At 34.1% G+C, this 19,816-nt stretch overlaps 1 long non-coding RNA gene across 2 annotated transcripts in view; it reads right to left on the reverse strand.

The window, feature by feature from the left end:
- The window catches only part of LOC111091101, an 87,370-nt gene extending 68,420 nt beyond the window's left edge, over nucleotides 1–18,950 (reverse strand). Inside the window, exons 1-2 of one of the 2 annotated variants that reach the window (XR_005373752.1) lie at nucleotides 18,915–18,950; nucleotides 16,677–16,739 (exon numbers count right to left, since the gene is read on the reverse strand). This is a non-coding gene — a long non-coding RNA (uncharacterized LOC111091101). The remainder of the gene's footprint in view (nucleotides 1–16,676; nucleotides 16,740–18,914) is intronic. The other variant, XR_005373751.1, reaches the window with a different exon arrangement.
- Between the last annotated feature and the right edge of the window lie 866 nt (nucleotides 18,951–19,816).

Below are 19,816 nucleotides of genomic sequence, written 5' to 3' on the forward strand. Positions count from 1 at the left end.
TAATTCTCATAAATAAAAGACTTGAATTAGAATTACATAATATGATCCAAGATGGCAGAGGAGTAGGAGACCTTAGTTTCATCTGGTCCCAAGAATTCAGCTACATAGCTATCAAATCATTATGAATACTTGCAAACTCAAACTAAGATTTAAGAAAAAAAATAGCTGCAACTCTACAAATGGAAAAGCGACCACTTTCTGCAAGAATGACAGGACAGAAAACACCTTGAAAAAGAGAACAAGCAGTTCTGACTGCCAGGGACCTAATCAGCATGAACAGAAGTAAGATGTGGGAACTAGAGTTTAGAATAAGGATTATAATAATATGATCTGGGCTTGGGAAAAGCATAGAAGACACTAGAGAATCCCTTTCTGGAGAAATAAAATAACTAAAATCTAATGATGTCAAAATAAAAAAGGCTATTAATGAGTTGCAATAAAAAATGGAAGGCTCTAACTGCAAAGATAATGAAGCAAAAGAGAGAATTAGAGATATAGAGAAAAAATGATGGAGAATAAGAGGCTGAGAAAAAGAGAGGTAAACAACTACTATAACACAAGGGGAGAATTTGAGAGATAAGTGATACTGTAAAGCAAATAATAATAATAATAATAATAATAATAATAATAAGGATCCCAGAAGAAGAGGAAAGAGATAGGGGAGCAAAAAATATATTTGAGCAAATTATCTAGAGAATTTCCCTAAACTGGGAAAGGAATTAGGCATCCAAGTCCAGGAGGCACAGAGAACCCCACTCAAAATCAGTAAAAATAGGTCAACACCCTGACATATAATAAGGAAACTTGCAAATCTCAGAGAAAAAGAGAAAATTCTGATGGCAGCTCAGAACAAGAGGTCCATACCTAAAAGGATAGAAATATTAGACTGGCAGTGGACCTATCCAGAGAGACCTGGCAGGCCAGGAAGGGCTGGCATGATATATTCAGGGTGTTAAATGAGAAAAAAATGCAGCCAAGAAAATTATATTCAGCTAAGATGTCATTCAAAATAGGAGAGATACGGGCAGCCCGGTTGGCTCAGAGGTTTAGCGCCGCCTTCAGCCCAGGGCCTGATCCTGGAGATCCGGGATCAAGTCCCACATCAGGCTCCTTGCATGGAGCCTGCTCTCCCTCTGCCTGTGTCTCTGCCTCTCTCTCTCTCTCTCTCTGTCTCTCTCTGTCTCTCATGAATAAATAAATGAAATCTTTAAAAAAATAGGAGAGATAAAAAGCTTCCAGGACAAACAGAAATTTAAAAAAAAATGTGATGATTAAAATGGCCCTACAAGAAATATTAAAAGGGATCCTTTAAATGAAGACAAAGCCCAACAGTAACATAGACCAGACAGGAACAGAGAAAGTATACAGAAACAATGACTTTATAGGTAATACAATGGCATTAAATTCATCTTTCAATAGTTACTCTGAGTAAATGGGTTAAATGCCCCAGTTAAAAGACACAGGGTATCAGATTAGATAAAAACACAAGACCCATCAATATGCTGTCTGCAAGAGTGTGATTTTAGACCCAAAGACATCTCCAGATTTAAAGTGAGGGAATGGGAAACCATTTATCATGCTAATGGACATCAAAAGAAAGCTGGGTGGCAAACCTTATATCCAACAAATTAGATTTTAAACCAAAGGCTGTAATAAGAGATGGGTTTGGAGGATACTATATCATAATTAAAGGGTCTATCCAACAAGATTTAACAATTATATTGCCCCTAACATGGGATATTTATGCCCCTAACATGTAAGCAGCCAATTAATAACAAAATTAAAGAAACACATTGATAATAATACAATAATGGTAGGGGACTTTAACACCCCACTCACAGCAATGGACAGATTATCTAAGCAGACTCATCAAAAAGAAAAGAGAAAGGACCCAAATAAATAAAATAATGAATGTTAGAGGAAAGATCACAACCAATATCAAAGAAATTCAAAAAATTCTGAGAACATATGAGCATCTTTATGCCAACAAATTGGGCAATCTGGAAGAAATGGATGCATTCCTTGAGATGTATAAACTACCAAAACTGAAACAGGAATAAATAGAAAACTTGAACAGACCAGTAGCCAGCAAAGAAATTGAAGCACTAATCCAAAATCTCCCAACAAACCAGAGTCCATGGCCAGATAACTTCCCAGGGGAAGTCTACCGAATATCTAAAGAAGAATTAATAACTATTCTCCTGAAGCTTTTTTGAGAAATAGAAATGGAAGGAAAACTTCCAAACTCTTTCTATGAGGCCAGCATTCATTCTCTTGATCCCAAAACCAGATAAAGACCCCATCAAAAAGAATTACAGACCAATAACCCTGATGAACATGGAAGTCAAAATTCTTTTTTTTTTTAGATTTTATTTATTTATTCATGACAGACACAGAGAGAGTGAGAGAGGTAGAGACACAGGCAGAGGGAGAAGCAGGCTCCATGCAGGAAGCCCGACGTGGAACTCAATTCTGGGACCCCAGGAGCACACGCTGGGCCAGGGGGGCTGCCCTGGGTGTCAAAATTCTTATCGAGATACTAACCAATAGGATCCAATAGTACATTAAATGGATTATTCACCATGACCAAGTGGGATTATTCCTGGGCTGCAAGGGTAATTCAACATCTGCAAATCAACCATTGTTATACACTACATTAATAAAAGAAAGGACAAGAACCTTATGATCCTCTCAATAGATCAATAGATGCAGAAGAAAGTATTTAACAAAGTACAGCATCCTTTCTTGATTTTTAATATAATTATATATATATATATATACATATTTATATATATATATATATATATATATATATATATATATATATATTCCTTCTCACAGTGTAGGGAGAGTGGAACATACTTCAATATCATAAAAGCCATCTATGAAAACTCCACAGTGAATATCATTCTCAATGGGGAAAACAGAGATTTTCACCTAAAGTCATGAACATGACAAGGATGTTGTTCAACATAGTACCAGAAGTCCTAGTCTCAGCAATCAGATAACAAAAATAAATAAAAGACATCTGATTCATCAGAAGAAATCAAACTCTCTCTCTCTTTGCAGATAACATGATACTCTGTGGAAAATCCAAAAGACTCCACCTCAAATTGTTAGAACTCATACAGGAATTCAGCAAAGTGGCAGGATATGGAATGTACAGAAAACAGTTGCATTTCTTTTTTTTTTTTTTTTACATTTTATTTATTTATTCATGAGCGACAGAGAGAGAGAGAGAGAAGCAGAGACATAGGCCGAGGGAGAAGTAGGCTCCATGCAGGGAGCTGATACGGAACTCAATCCCGGGTCTCCAGGATCACGCCCTGGCTGAAGGTAGCGCTAAACTACTGAGCCACTCGGGCTGCCCAACAGTTACATTTCTATACATTAACAATAATACAGAAGAAAGAGGAATTAAGGAATCAATCACATTTACAATTGCACCCCAAACCATATGATTCTTAGGAATAAACCAAACCAAAGAGGCAAAGAATCTGTACTCAGAAAATTGTAGAACACTCATTAAAGAAATTGAGGAAGACACACACACACACACACACATACACACAAATGGAAAAACATTCCATGCTCATGGACTGAAGAACAAATATTGTTAAAATGTCTATGCTACCTAGAGAAATCTATGCATTTAATTCAATCTTTATCAAAATACCATCAACCTTTTTTTTCTCACAGAGCTGGAACAAATAATCCTAAAATTTGCATGGAACCACAGAACACTCTGAATAGCCAAATGTTGAAAAAGAAAACCAAAACTGGAGGCATCACATATCCAGACTTCAAGGTGTACTACAAAGCTGTGATCATCAAGACAGTATGGTACTGGCACAAAAACAGAATCATAGGTCAATGGGACAAAATAGACAACCCAGAAATGGACCCTCAACTCTATGGTCAACTAATCTTCAACAAAGCAGAAAATAATATCCAATGGAAAAAGAAGTCTCTTTAACAAATGATGGTGGGAAAATTGAAGGGCACATGCAGAAGACTAACATTAGATCATTTCCTTATATCATACACAAAAATAGTCTCAAAATGCGTGAAAGATCTAAATAGGAATCCATCAAAGTCCTAGAGGAAAACACAGGCAGCGACCTTTGTGATCTCAGCCACACCAACATCTTATTAGACACATCTCCAAAGGCAAGGGAAATAAAGGCAAAAATGAACCATCGAAGCTACATCATGATAAAAAAAAAAAAAAAAAAAAACTTTTTCACAGCAAAGGTAACAGTCATTTTGGAAAGAAAAAAGTATGTGCAAATATGAAATAATAAAAAAAATTAATCTTGGTCTAAAAATAATTACAATTATAATCATGACTATAAGAGCAGCCAACTAAAAATCCTAATACATAGATGAACAGTGGTCTCATGAATAAGAAAATAATGGGATATTTCACCCACTAATAAACGTGTAACTTTGGTTTTTAGTAATTTTGCCAGAAATTTCTCAATGTAAAGTCCATCCAATTAATATTAGAATAAAAGTTATTGCTATTACAAGATTTTTTTTAGATATCATTAAGGTCAATTGCCACAGTGAACTATGTAGCACAGAATTTATGCTAACTACTTGGATTCTGTGATTTAGATTTTTGGCAATATGTTTAGAACATATAATTTTTAAAATATTTTCATTCAATGATATCTCATTAAATGTTCAAATTTAGGTCCTAATCTTTCTAGCAGCATGTCAAGCTACTCAAGGTCTTGTTGCTATACACCCTAATACCTTCATCCCACTTTTAGGAAGGAGGGAAGATGATAGGAATGTGTTTAGGAAATAATGTTTGGCCATAACTGGAAGGAACATAGTTCCTCTATTGGGATCTTTCTCACACGTCTCCTCTATGGCTCTATTAAGATTCTTTTGCAAACTGTCTCATTGTCTTCCATATCTGTGTTGTAATATGAGCTCTGGTCATTCCTCCTTGTTTTAAGGACCTATATGAGAAAAGGGCATAGTAGAAAGAAATACACAGTTATGGACACTAAGCCAAATGAGCATTATTAATACACATGGTGGTGGTCAGCAGAACTTGCATAAGGTTTAAAGGAGTACAATATAGGGTGTTCCTCTGAGTGTATTTAATATATCATGTGACCCCGTATAATACATGTATTGTATTGAAATTATCTCAATTCTGGCAAATCAGATAAAAAGGTAACACAATATTATGCTTTCCCCCCTCAAAATCTAAACATTTTGCCACATAAAATCATACTAAATTTTAGCCATGAAGCCATTAATTATATTTGTCAATTTGCATGTCCTTGTGGCAACTGAGTTTGTCTTATTATGACTTACCTACTTGAGTTGAAAGGAAAAAACAACCCTAAATTTGAATAATTCATCCAAATAATTTATACTTATGAATTCAGACTAAAACTTAGTAGGCAAAGAGTGACATTATTAATGCATATATCTTCCTTGTTAAGCATCTGTTCTTATCTTGGATACAGAGCTATTCAGTGACTAATTTAAATTGGTTGAAATATTTATATGATGCACATTTTTAACTATGCTTCCCCTCCTCTAATTTGTAAATACAATGAAATAGCTGCCAAGTATATCCCCAGTCTGTAATTGACTAGCACAAAGAGGACAACCTTATGATTGTCTTTTGGAAAAAATATGAACATTTTTATAGCACAAATAAATGGTATAATATAATCATTGGGAATTGCTCGCTGCAGAAGTAATATTATTTCTCTTAAAGATGATTTTATGTCTTTCTTCTCCAAAATGGTATGAGATAGAAAAGAGAATGAGCAGGGTAGGTAGATTTATTTGCTTTATGGTTGAGCTAGCTTGATGTATTTTCAGTGACACTGGACAGTAAATGAGAAATCTAGATACTTTTATTTCAAAACATCGTGTGTTTTTTAATTTTTTTTTTCCTCCTGGGAATATTTGCAAGTGGTCTATATTGATTATATCTTCCTAGAGAGTGTTAAGACAGATTCAAGGACTTAGTTTTTATTTTTTATGATAGAATCTACTTGATGCTCAAATCTCTTTTTGGAATGAAGTAGTTTATAATCTAACTGAATTTTTTTTTAAGCATTAATATTATAATAGGTCTCGATGTTGAGGATTCCTTTAAAATCTTGTGTTTTCTCACCTTTTAAAAATGGTAGTACTTTCTATTAGAAAAATTAATAAAGTTCTCTTTAGGCTTGTTACAGAAAGGTCAAAGTCTTTCCCTTAGTAATTCAGTAACAACACATATATATATATTTTTTTAAAAAAGCATCATGCTGTATCCTAGAAAACATCTCTTAACCTTGTCTGATCTTGGGCAACCCTCTTAGAGCAAGCACAATGCAATTCTTTACACTTTTGCTCTGGGCCCAGAAGCACTTTTTATGCTACTTCAGTTGTGATTTCTCTATCCCTTCTCCATTTATTCCCCCCATCTCCTTTAAAACAATCATTTTATCAGTCATGTGCCCACCAGGCCTCCCTTATATTTGTATTGTCTTGTTTTCTGCCATTTCTATTGGTTTTGCACCCTAAATGTCATGTTCTTGTTCTTGAACTGATTTTTAAATTCATGCACACCTCAAATGACACTTTTTATGGAGACTTGTTCTTTGCTTTAATTGTTTTACTCCTTAAAAGATGGCCACACATTGTTGTTGTTGTTGTTTGTTTTTTTACATTTTAATCATAATTCCTTGCAATGTGCTTCTGAATTCACTATGCTTATAACACTACACTGTTTTAGATTGTATGCATCTCATAAATCCCTCATTTTCCTTCACTTCTCCACAGTATTGAAAAGTGAAAAAATCGGGGCAACCCTAGTGGCCCAGTGGTTTAGCGCTGCCTTTGGCCCAGGGTGTGATCCTGGAGACCTGGGATCGAGTCTCATGTTGGGCTCCCTGCATGAAGCCTGCTTCTCCCTCTGCCTGTGTCTCTGCCTCTTGCTCTCTCTCTCTCTCTCTGTGTCTCTCATGAATAAATAAATAAAATCTTCTTTTAAAAAGTGAAAAAAATCAATTATATCTTCAATTTTTCTTCTTTTGTTTTGGACATCTTTAAAAATAGACACTTCTAGATTACAGATAATCCTCAGTCCTTAGCTACTGTCCTCCCACCCATCCTCCCTCTGTTCTTTTCCTTTTAACTCTATAGTTTCTCCATAAAATCCCATTATTTTTATGGGTTATTTTACTTATATGAGGATAATTCTCACATCTACATGTCCAGAGCTTACTTATTATCCAGTTTCTAGTCTTAAAACATCTACTAAACATGTAGTTAGATGTCCTGCCATAATCTCTTCTAGCAAAACTGTCTCTACTATTGGTCACCATGAAGAAATACTTAGAACACTGCCTTAGAGATTGTTATTTGTATTTTGTGTAAAGTAGCAGTAGGGAGGATGTGACATTCTTTTGTAGATACCTCTAAGCTATTAGTCACACCTTGCTGGGATAGTGATCAATATTTGGTAGTCATCAGATTGTATGAATTTTTGAAGGTCTGAAGGTATACGGGATGGCTAGATTGAAGACTATGGTCAACTTATTACTACTTTCTTAGATTGGGACTTTGTTTCTTATTCAATATATTGTTTCTGATACAAAGTTCATGAAAATAATTTACATATTATTGCATAGTATATAATATTAGTCATTACTTTTGTGATTTTATTGTTTATATATTTTATATTAACTTTATTTTCCTTTTTTCATAGTATTATTTTCCTTTCACAGATTTACAACCCATTTCTTCATCCCACCTTCCTAGCCTCTATTAATAACTGGTCTTCTACTGTCTCCAAAATTTTGCCTTTTCCATAGTGTCTTATAGTTGGAATCATGTGGTATATAGCTTTCTCAAATTAGCATCTTTTACTTAGTAATATGCACTTGTTTCTTCCATGTCTTTTTATGGTTTGACAACTAAGTTATTTTATCTTATTTTTTTAAAGATTTTATTTATTTATTCATGAGAGACACACAGAGAGAGGCAGAGACATAGGCAGAGGGAGAAGCAGACTCTGTGTGGGGAGCCTGATGTTGGACTTGATCCCAGGACCCTGGGATCATGACCCGGGCCAAAGGCAGATGCTAAACCACTGAGCCACCCACATGCCCCACAACTAAGTTCTTTTTAATGTTAAATAATATTTAATAATATAAATTAAATAGTACCATTTATTTATCCATTCATCTACTGAAGGATACCTCGATTACGTCCAAGCTTTGACATTATGGATAAAACATGCATATCCATCTGCAGGTTTTTCTGTGGATGTAAATTTTCAATTATTTGGGGTAAATACCAATAATGCACTTGATCATACAATAAGAGTATGTCTGATTTTTGTGGAAACTTTCAAATTGTCTTTCTAACTGGGTGTAACATTTTCCATCACTACCAGCAAAGAATGAAAGACTGTTCCTTCCCATTCTTTCCAGTCTTCTGGTTTGTCAATGTAATGGGTTTGGGCATTCTCATAGGTTAGTAGTGGTACTTCATTGTTGTTTTAATTTGCATTTCTTGGGTGACATATGGTGAATATTTTATCATATGCTTACTTGTTTTCTGTATATCTTCTTTGGTGGTTTGTTCAGATCTCTTGTACATTTTTTTTAACTTGGTTGTTTATTTTCTTATTAACTTTTAAATATTCTCCATATATTTTAGATAACAGTTGTTTATCGGAAATGTCTCTTGCATATATTTTTTACCAATTAGTGGAAGTCTTCTCATTCTTTCCACATTGACTTCAGCAGAGCAGAGTTTTTTGTTTTTTGTTTTGTTTTTTTAGAGCAGAGGTTTTTAATTTTAATGAAGTCTAGCTTATCAATTACTTCTCTCAGGGATTGGTTTCTTGGTATTGTATTTTAAAAGTCATCACTATACCCATGGTAATCTAGTTTTTTTCCTATGTTATCCTCTAGGAGTTTTATAGTTTCACATTTTATATTTAGTACTATGGTCCATTTTTAAAATATTTTATTTATTTATTTATGAGATATGCAGAGAGAGAGACAGAGGCATAGGCAGAGGGAAATGCAGATTCCTTATGGGGAACCTGATGTGGTACTCCGGACCCCAGGATCATGCCCTGGAGCTGAAGGCAGGCGCTCAACCACTGAACCACTCACGTGCCCTTCTATAGCCCATTTTAGACAAATTTTGTAAAGAATGCAAGGTTTTTGTTTGCTTGTTTTTAAAATGTTCAATATTCTATTATTCTAACACCATTAATTGAAAATACTATATTTTCTTCATTGCATTATCTTTGTTCCTTTGTCAAAGTTCCATACTGTGTTGGTTCTTCTGGGTCTTTTCTCTTTCCATATAAACTTTAGGATCAGTTTGTTGATATCCACAAGATAGTTCCCTGTGATTTTAGTTGAGATTGCATTGATCATTTGGACAACTGACATCTTGACAATGTTGGCTTTCTCTTTCTGAACATGGAATGTGTTTTTATTTATTCAGTTCTTTGATTTATTTCATCAATTTTGTAATTTTCCTCATATAGATCTTATAAATATATATATGTATATATATTATTTTAGTGTTTGGAGATTTTTTTGGGTATCAATATAAATGGTGTTGTGTTTCTAATTTCAAATTTCATAGGTTTATTTTTAGATTCTGTACTTTTTTACTTCTAGGATATCCATAGGGTTCCTTTTTAACTGGAATCCAATAATATAATTTATTTTAAAGGTGTCTGAAAACTCTTTTATCTAAACTTTTTTATAAGATTTTATTTATTTATTCATGAGAGACACAGGGTGGGGGAGAGAGAGAGAGAGAAAGGGGAAGACACAGGCAGAGGGAGAAGCAGGCTCCATGCAGGGAGCCCGATCCCAGGTCTCCAGGATCATGCCCTGGGCCAAAGGTGGCACTAAACTCCTGAGCCACAGGGCTGTCCAATCTAAACTTTTAAAAATTTGTTTTAATATGTGTAGATCTCCAGATCTTTAGTCAATTGTCCTCATCTTCTATGATATCTTATTATATTTAAAAATTGTATATATTGTATATGAAAAATTTGAGCCTACGGATGATAGTAATTTGCTGCATGTAGAGTGCAATTTTGTCTTTCATAAGTTGTTGGAGGTAGAAGCAATGTAAGATAATCTTAATCCAGTTTTGATTATGGAGATGATTTTAAAATGTGTCAGTTATGGAAAAAAACGCTGGACTACTTCTATTTTACCCTTGCTTAAAAAATGTAGCATATTCTTTCCCTAGAGTCAATTTTTTATCACTAGCTTCCATCTGAGTTTCAATTTTTCTCCTCAGTTTGTGGGCCTATCAGTAACATTTTCAAAGTCACCAGACATTAAAAGGATAAGAATGGTCCAACTTGCCACATAATTCTTCATGCTTTGTTATCTCTTCAATTTGTTTGTGTAGATTATCTTAAAGACATTTTATTCATCTCTTATAGTTCTGTTTTTTGAGAAGTTTGATATGAATTAACTAGAATGCCATTATTGTCAGTAGAAATATGTAATTATTTATTTACCATACACAAAAATAAATTCAAAATGAATGAAAGACCTAAATATAAGACAGGAAAAAACAGGCAGCAGCCCCTTTGACCTCACGCTCAGCAACTTCTTACTAGACAAGTCTCTGGAAGCAAGAAAAACAAAAGCAAAAATGAAGTATTGGGATCTCATCAAGATAAAAAGCTTCTGTACAGTGAAGGAAATGATCAACACAAGTAAAAGGCAACTGATGGAATGGGAAAAGATATTTGTAAATGTCATGTCTGGTAAAGGGCTAGTATCCAAATTCTATAAATAACGTGTCAAAATCAACACCCCAAAAGTAAGTAATCCATTTAAGAAATAGGCAGGGACATCAATAGACATTTCTTCAAAGAAGACATACAAATAGCTAAGAGACACAATGAAAAAATGCTCAACATCACTCCTCATCAGGAAAATACAAATCAAAACCACAGTGAGATACCGCCTCACACCTGTCAGAATGGCTAAAATTAACAACTCCGGAAACAACAGATGTTGGTGAGTATGCAGAGAAATAGGAACCCTGTTACATTGTTGGTAGGAATGCAAACTGGAGCAGCCACTCTGGAAAATATTATGGAAGTTCCTCAAAAAGTTAAAAATAGAACTACTTAAGACCCGGCAATTTCACTACTAAGTATTTATCCAAAGGATACAAAAATGTTGATTCACAGGGGCACATGCACTGCAATATTCATAGCAATTATGGAAATTTAATTATTGTTGATAGCTAAATTGAAATATGTCTGTCAATGTCCAATATCATCAGACATTGATCAGAAGAGGTGGTGTATACACACACACACAGAGTAAACTAACTCAGCCATCAAAAAAGAATGAAATCTTGCCATTTGCAACAATGTGCATGGAACTGGAGTGTATTACACAAAGTGAAATAAGTCAGGGAAAGACAAATACCATAAGATTTCAGTCACATATAGAATTTAAGAAACAGATGAACATCGGGGAAGGGAAAGAAAAATAAAATAATATAAAAACAGAGAGGAGGCAAAACATAAGGGACTCATAACTAACAAACTGAGAATTACTGGAGGAGAGGTATGTAGGGGGATGGGCTAAATAGGTGATAGGCATTAAGGAGGGTATTTGTTCGGAGATCACTGTGTGTTATATGTAAGTGATGAATCACTAAACTCTCTAGAAACCAATAGTACAGATATGTTAACTAACTTGAATTTAAATAAATAAATAAATAAACTGTTTTGATCTCTTCAAGTGAAAGTTAAAATAGAGATGAGTTTGAGGTAAAAAAATCAAATCAAAAGTAACCATTCTACAGTATTAGTAAGGATATTGAGGTAAAAGGAAATATGTAAAATATATCAAACTCAAAACAGATTTAGGATATAAATTCTAATAGATTAAACAATAGGTTTTATTTCTGTTTAATAAGTCACAACACATATGTTAGTAGAAGAATAAAGCACCTGAATTAACTAAAACAACTTGATTACAAATAGATGTTTGCATAGATAATATCCAAATTATTTATTCTCTATCACAGCACACTGGAACTAAACAAAAGGATTAGATATCTATCCATTCAGAAAAGACAGCCTTATAACTTATTTAAAATATACTTACACGTCTGTGAATGCTGGCTGGGTATTTGCTGTATTTATTTTCACACTATGATTTTTCAGCCAAGTAGAAGTTTATATAAGAGTAATGTCTAATTATTAATTATTGATAGAATTTTGCAATCTTATTTGTTCATTCACTATAAAATATGCAAAAGAAATTTTAAGTATTAAGTTTAAGGTATTATTGAAATATCTCCACATATACATTTTTAATATGTAAGTTTCAAATTAAATAAAAATTAAGGGACATCAGGTTAAAGTGGCATATTAGACTTCCCTTTAAAATGTCTTTTTTTTAAAAATAGATACCATGTTGAAATCAAATTTTCAAGAGATTATCCAAATGGATGCAACCTCAGTGTCCACTGAAAAACAAAACCTCAATCGAACTGGAGAGTGGAAATGAACTCTACTTTAGTTTGGCAGTAGTGAAGTATTGGTGACGTTGGAGCATGCGGCTCATCCCTGAAATCCAATTACTAAGGTGAAATTAAGTCTTCTCTCTCACATGAAAAAGTAAAAGAAACATCTCCTCATTAACTAGATGTCTGGGAATTATGACTTTGTAAAGTGGGAAAAAAAAAAGACACAAGGACATACTGTGGTAGATAAGAACCAAGCCACACCTACCACTGGCTATGTAACTGAAGTGATAAGCTAATATTGCTGAAAGGAAGGAATCAGAAAACATCATTATAACATGTGTGTCTGGACTGGGTGTGAGGGTAAGCAAATGGAGTCAAATTAACAATATATCTACTAGGGATCCCTGGGTGGCGCAGCGGTTTGGCGCCTGCCTTTGGCCCAGGGCGCGATCCTGGAGACCCGGGATCGAATCCCACGTCGGGCTCCCGGTGCATGGAGCCTGCTTCTCCCTCTGCCTATGTCTCTGCCTCTCTCTCTCTCTCTCTGTGACTATCATAAATAAATAAGAATTAAAAAATAAAATCTTTAAAAAAAAAAAAAAAAAATATATCTACTAATATGGGCAACCTGGGTGGCTCAGCAGTTTAGCGCCACCTTCAACCCAGGGCGTGATCCTGGAGACCTGGGATCGAGTCCCACATCCGGCTCCCTGCATGGAGCCTGCTTCTCCCTCTGCCTGTGTCTCTGCCTCTCTCTCTCTCATGAATAAATAAATAAATAAATCTAAAATAACAAAACAAAACAAATCTACTAATATGATATCACATGATAATATGATTTATTATCATCTCATAATTTCATAAATAAATATGATAATATGAGAAAGTAATAAAACTAATTGATGTTTCAAGTCATATACATATGTAAATTTTACACATACACACATAGCAGAGACTAGAATATCCCTATCTATAGTGCTAAATATGATAGGGAACATGTACATTTTTAGGCAAATGTCTGCTATTGCAATTGATATTACTAAACATTGCAAAAGAAAAAAGAAACAAATATATGACTGAATACTTGGAATACAACTCATAGTAGAAACTGACCATGGATGATCCAAATGGCAGGGTTATAAGACAAATAATTTAAAATACCTCTAATTAATATGTTCAATAAAACCAAGAAAAGTTGGACAAAATAGAGAATGAGATGGATAAGGTCCAACAAGGATTAGATTGGAAAAATAATCAAGTTTATTATAGAAATGAAAACAAATATGTTATCTAAAATAAGAATTTGATGTGTTTAACTGTAGATTTCATATAGCACAAGATTGCCAAGTTGGCCAGGAAGACAAAATAAAAGCAGAGTAGAAAAAATAATTTTTAAAAATGTAGAACAGAGCATAAGAAACAAAGGAAATGCCAAGCAGTCAAGCGGTCTCTAAGCAAGAGTGACTGCTTAACTGCTAGGTTGTTTTGTCACAATTCCATAGATTTGGCCACAGAGGAAACAGTGAGCCCACGTGTATTTATATAGTTTATTAGTTCGATGGATAGCATAGGCAAGATCAGCATATTATCAGCACCTCTTGTACCCTGTTTCATAAAATGATCAAAGTGGGGAAGCCAGATGACAGATGGCACAGAGGATAGATTCTAACCTTCAGGGAAGTAACTTCATAGTCTCCACTTACACTCTAAGTCAATCAGAGAAGGACAAACATTATATGGTCTCATTCATTGGGGGAATATAAAAAATAGTGAAAGGGAACAAAGGGAAAGGAGAGAAAATGAGTGGGAAATATCAGAGAGGGAGACAGAACACGAGAGACTCCTAACTCTGGGAAACGAACAAGGGGTGGTGGAAAGGGAAGTGGGCGGGGGTTTGGGGTGACTGGGTGAAGGGCCCTGAGGGGGGCACTTGATGAGATGAACACTGGGTGTTATGCTATATGTTGGCAAGTTGAACTCCAATAAAAAGAAATTTAAAAAAAAAAGGGTACAAAATTAAAAAAAAACAATACCTCCCTGGAACCATGAGAGCAGATGGTTAACTGCCGTGTGGCAGCCTCCTACAAATTAAGGAACCTTCTGAAAATCAATCAACAGTTGAGAAATAGCCTTGTGGTAGCTCCTCATTAGACTTCCAGGTGAATGATCACATGGTATTCTGTCCAAACATAGGTCAGACTGTGCTTGAGCTTTCCTTTTGTGTTTAGTGTGGGCATGAAGAGTTGTCAGGAGTCCATGATGAAGATATTCCCATTTGGTACACAGGGAAAGTTCTTACATATCTGCAAATGGAGCTCCAGAGAGAGAGGACAGGCATAATAAGGAGGAAGAAACAATACTGCAAGCACAATTAATGAAAGTTCCCCAAACTGGTGAGTCATCAGTCAGTGACTAAAGACATTGTATGAATCCCAAAGAAGAAAAGGCACGTAGGAAGCACAACCAGGCTTATTATAGTTAAATGGATGTAGACCAAATAGGAAGAGAAAATATTAAAAGCAGCTAGAGGAAGATACACGTTTCCTTTAGAAAGCCCTAGCAACACTGGCTGCAAGCTTTATAAAACAATGCCAGCCAGAAGACAACTGACCGCCTTACTATTAGAAGACAGTGACTGCCAATGTAGAATTCTATACCAGATAGAAAGGAGGTTTAAATTTTTAATACAATAAATATGCAAAAAATATAAAATAAACATACAGAATAGTTGCACTAAAAAATTTTATTTGAAACCCAATGGGCATTTTTCAGGCAGAAGAGATGATACCACAAAGGAACTCAGAAATACAAGAAGGGACACAAAGCGATGAAAGGGTAATACATGGGCCATGATGTTGACTACATTACATCACACATTATGTTGATGATGATGTAATATATTTAGAATCAAAATGCATGATGACAATAATACAACAGGCTATGCAAAGTTCTAGTATGTTTAGGAACACAGCTAAGTTGTACTTATACTACTGTCGTATGTCAAAATCCCATAATAAACAGCATAGCCACGTAAATAATAGAAACTATGTGTAATTAAGATAGTATTAAGGAAAGATGGAATAGTGAAAATGAGTAGGTAACTATAAGTCAGAACCATAAGAAAGAAAATGAAAGATTTGGCATAACTTTAATAAAAATGTCCATTCTAAATGCTGGAAATAAATTAATAGATATTGAAATAAAAATGAGGCTCAGTCGACAGCATAAATCCTTTCGTGGACAGTGTAAAACATTTTCAAAATGGAAAATAGACTCAAACTCACTATATTGAGTAAATAAGTGAAAGAGGTAATAAAATGATTTGGTCAAACATACAGCAGGTGTGAAATACTGAAATGAAAGATTTGGCGCAGGAATGGTATTTGATTACCTAATATTTTAGAACCATTCAAAACTGAAAAAAGTACGTATCCCTAGGTTAAAAAAATTCTGTGTTTATATAAATGTACATGCGTGTGCCTATTGTGTTAAGAAGTGTAAATAAATATGAAAATTTTGTGGTCATGTAATGATTGAAACTTCACCATATGAATTATAAAGTAAAACAAAATATAGTATCTATTACAGAGAAAAAAAGACATATTGCTTAAAATAAATGAATGGTTTCATAAAGGTAAAAAAATAGAAATAAAATAATAAGGCATATTGAAAATGGAGAAGATAAAATAACATCATATTATTTACCACAAGAAAACAAAATGTTGCCATTTATTGTCATAAGATCCCATTGACTATAATTTCACAGATATTATGTATATAAAAGCATATTAGAATCAATTTGTTATTCAAAATGTATGTAGTATGTTTATAGCAAGCATTTGTAGGCTTATAGTCATGAAATAATATAAAAATATGTACTTGAATTATGTCTGTAAAACTGGAGATTTTTGGTCTTTCCTAATAGATGGAGGGGAAAAAAAGCTTGAAATCTCTCTGGTAGACATATCAGAGAGAAAATTTAATTTTTTTTGTCATTTTTGTTAGATGCAAGTAAAACAAAGTATTAGTAGTTGACATCTTATTCCTTGACTTTTTCTGTATATTATAAATAGGTCACAATAAAAACACTAAATGCATGATATATCTATAGAGTTTAAGATTTTTCCTATTTATTGTAAATAGATGATCAATTTACTCACAGAATTTAAACGTATCATATTAAGTATGCACACCGAATGCTTGATATTCCAATTTCAGAAAGACTAAAATACAAAAAAATATATATATTCAAAGTCTTAGAAATACAATAGTTCACTAACTTGCCTACATTTGCACTAGTCCCAGTGGATAAGTGCTTTTTTGCTGAAGAGGAATTAAAGAATAATCTACTGCTTTTCACGTGAAGGTGTTTTCCATAGTCTGCTCCCTGAGGATTATTTGTTTGTTTTACTGTTATGCCAGTGATCTCTGCAGGAATAATCTCTATCTTATGTCCCAATAATAGCTTATATTTGTAAAATGTAATCAACATCCTACTTCCTCATTTTGTTGTATGAATCAAAAAGCTTAGCCTTCTTAATTCTATTCTGGAATTTGTTTATCTAAGCAAAGAAAAAAAAATCAATCATTGAACAACCCCTTGTAGTCACCTATGGTTTTATGGGTAAACATTATTAACTAAGAAATGATTCCACAAGTGAACTAAAAGACAGGGGGAGTCCTTGACCTGTGAAACACAGCTATGGGATTCCTGGGATAATGTATTCCACTGGTAGCAGCCCCAGGTAAATTCAAGAGACTAATTCGGTTCCTCTTCAAATTGCATTCAATCAATGACTCAGTCCATTTGGAAAATCAATATCCACAACTATCATCTTTGAAGAACCACATTATTCAGCAAAACCTAATTATCATAAATACTTGCTCTATTACAACAGCTCTTCACTATTGTGTTAAAATTATAAAATAAGATTGTCCTGATATTTTTAGTGAGTGAATCTGTAACAGCAACAGGAAATTAGCTTGCTGTACTATGCTATTACTTTTCGTATTGTGATTCTTCTTCTAGTCTGGAGATTTGATTTTTCAAAATTAATCTGGAGCTGTACTAATCATTAACTCTGTTAACTTTCTGAAATTCATAAAACAGTGATGGGAAGGTATGAAAATCTTCTCACGGATCTTGAAAAATACTGAGAAACAGCTACAAATTAAAAACTAATTTAAAAGAAAATTGCATACCCAGCTATTTATAAGATAAATACTTACAACATCGAATGGAATAAACCTGCATGAAAGAACAGAATAAACTAGAAAACAGAACTTGCATCAAATAAAAAGAATTGATTGCTAGTGTAAATATCCTCCACATATATTTTTAGCTGCCAACACTTCAACAGACTGCCTGATATTGCTGACTCTAGTAACTATGCCCAGGGTGAATCAAAGGAGCTCTGGATTCTCTGAAGCACATTGGAGTTATTGTCTGACAATGACTTGGCTTCAATATAGTCAGTGTGGTATTACATTGATTCTGAACTGAAAAAACTTTCTACCGATGCCCTGGAGATTGCTAGTGATAGAACACACCCTGACTGGAGAATTCAAAATGTTTTACATAAAAAATATAATAAAGAAATGACGTAGTATCTGAGGAAGGACATGGATCACAAGAGAATTTGCATTACTGCTGTCGCTGCTTTTTAATTTGATATTTATTTACCTTCTATGACATATTAGTATGCTGATGGGAATGATCCCAAAGCACAGAAATAATTTGATCCAGAGGAGAAAGGCAATATGCAGTAAAAGATTGACCTTGGCCAAGGAAAGGTTTGGCCCTTTGCCTCCAGCTCCTGGAAGGGAATCCTGGTAGCCTATAGAATGTCCTCCTCAACAGGACTGTTTTGCTTACTTGGTGACCTTGGGCCGTGCCGGGTAATCTATTCTAGTATTGTGATTTATAGTCAAAGCTTGGGCCACATGATATTAGTATAACCTATGTAGGGACTGGAGAGTAAGATCAGGTATGTGAGCAAATGGTCATATTTACATATTTAAAAAATATTTTCTTAATATATAATTCTTTACTTCTAAATATTTATCACAATTTTTGTAATAAAATTTAGCACAATGTTCTCGGCAAAATAAACCGAATGATTGCACATTGTCCATTTTGAAAAAAAAAAAAGAATAAAATATTTAAGGATAAAAAAAGAGCTGAATTTTTAAACTCAACATTGCCTCTCACGTCTTTCATCTTAATTAACTCTGCATTTATTGAAATAATCAAATTCTTTGGTGGAAAAAATCTTCTTCCATGTATGATACATATTGGGGCCATATTTTATGGCTATAGTGATATTCAAGCCTTTAAAAACATTGAAATTATATACGAGATATAATCAAAGAAAATCATCAATGAATCTTTGGGGTACCTGGGGGGCTCAGTTGGTTGAACGTCTGCCATAGGCTTAGGTCATGATCCCGGGGTTCTGGGATGGAGTTCCACATCAGGTTTCCTGCTCAGTGGGGTGTCTGATTCCTCCTTTCTCTCTGCCTCTCCTCTCATTCCTGCTATTTCTCTCTCTCAAATAAAATAAATAAAAATCTAAAAAAATAAAATAAAATCATCAATGAATCTTAGATATAATATCCATACTCAAAACGTTTTACATATAGTGATTTTGAAAACGTTTCTGCATCCTCCCTTATACACGTTGTTAAGAAGAGCCACTGGACAATCTTTTACGAGTCTACGTTGCTTCTCTGTGGGTGGAGTAACTACATTCCAACACTTGGCTACGCATCCTGTTTTTATGGTAGTTAATGCAGTTAGCATGTGGTGATAATTAAAATGCAAAAGTAAGCAGATGATATCTGCGCTGAGTCCCAGTCATGAAGATAATGAAAGATTAAGAAAAAAATTTACTATGCCTACTTGAATTATCTCCAGTTTAAGCCCAGTTTTATTTTTGGGTCTTGGGCTATACAGATTAAAAACAATAAGAACATTTAAAAAATATGTTCTAATTATTTCTTCCCATTCACTGAATTCTTCATATAAAAATATTTCCCTAAGTCAACCAATTCCAGTTTCTGTGTTTTTCTAAAGAAAGGAAATACCCTATAAACAAAGAGACACGTGTGTTACAGAGGATATAGTTTTTTGTTGTTGTTTCTTGTTTTTAAATCCTGTCTCTTTATCAAAGCTGTGTGCTCTAGGATAAGTCATGGGATATTTCTGGTCTTCCCCACGTTCTTTGGGAATTGGGAACGTTAGCACCTCACAATGTTGTAGGGAGGATCTGGTTACCTAACATCAGTCCATTCATTTAAC

This window comes from Canis lupus, chromosome 19 (genome assembly GCF_011100685.1).
Source record: "Canis lupus familiaris isolate Mischka breed German Shepherd chromosome 19, alternate assembly UU_Cfam_GSD_1.0, whole genome shotgun sequence".
Lineage (NCBI taxonomy): Eukaryota > Metazoa > Chordata > Mammalia > Carnivora > Canidae > Canis > Canis lupus.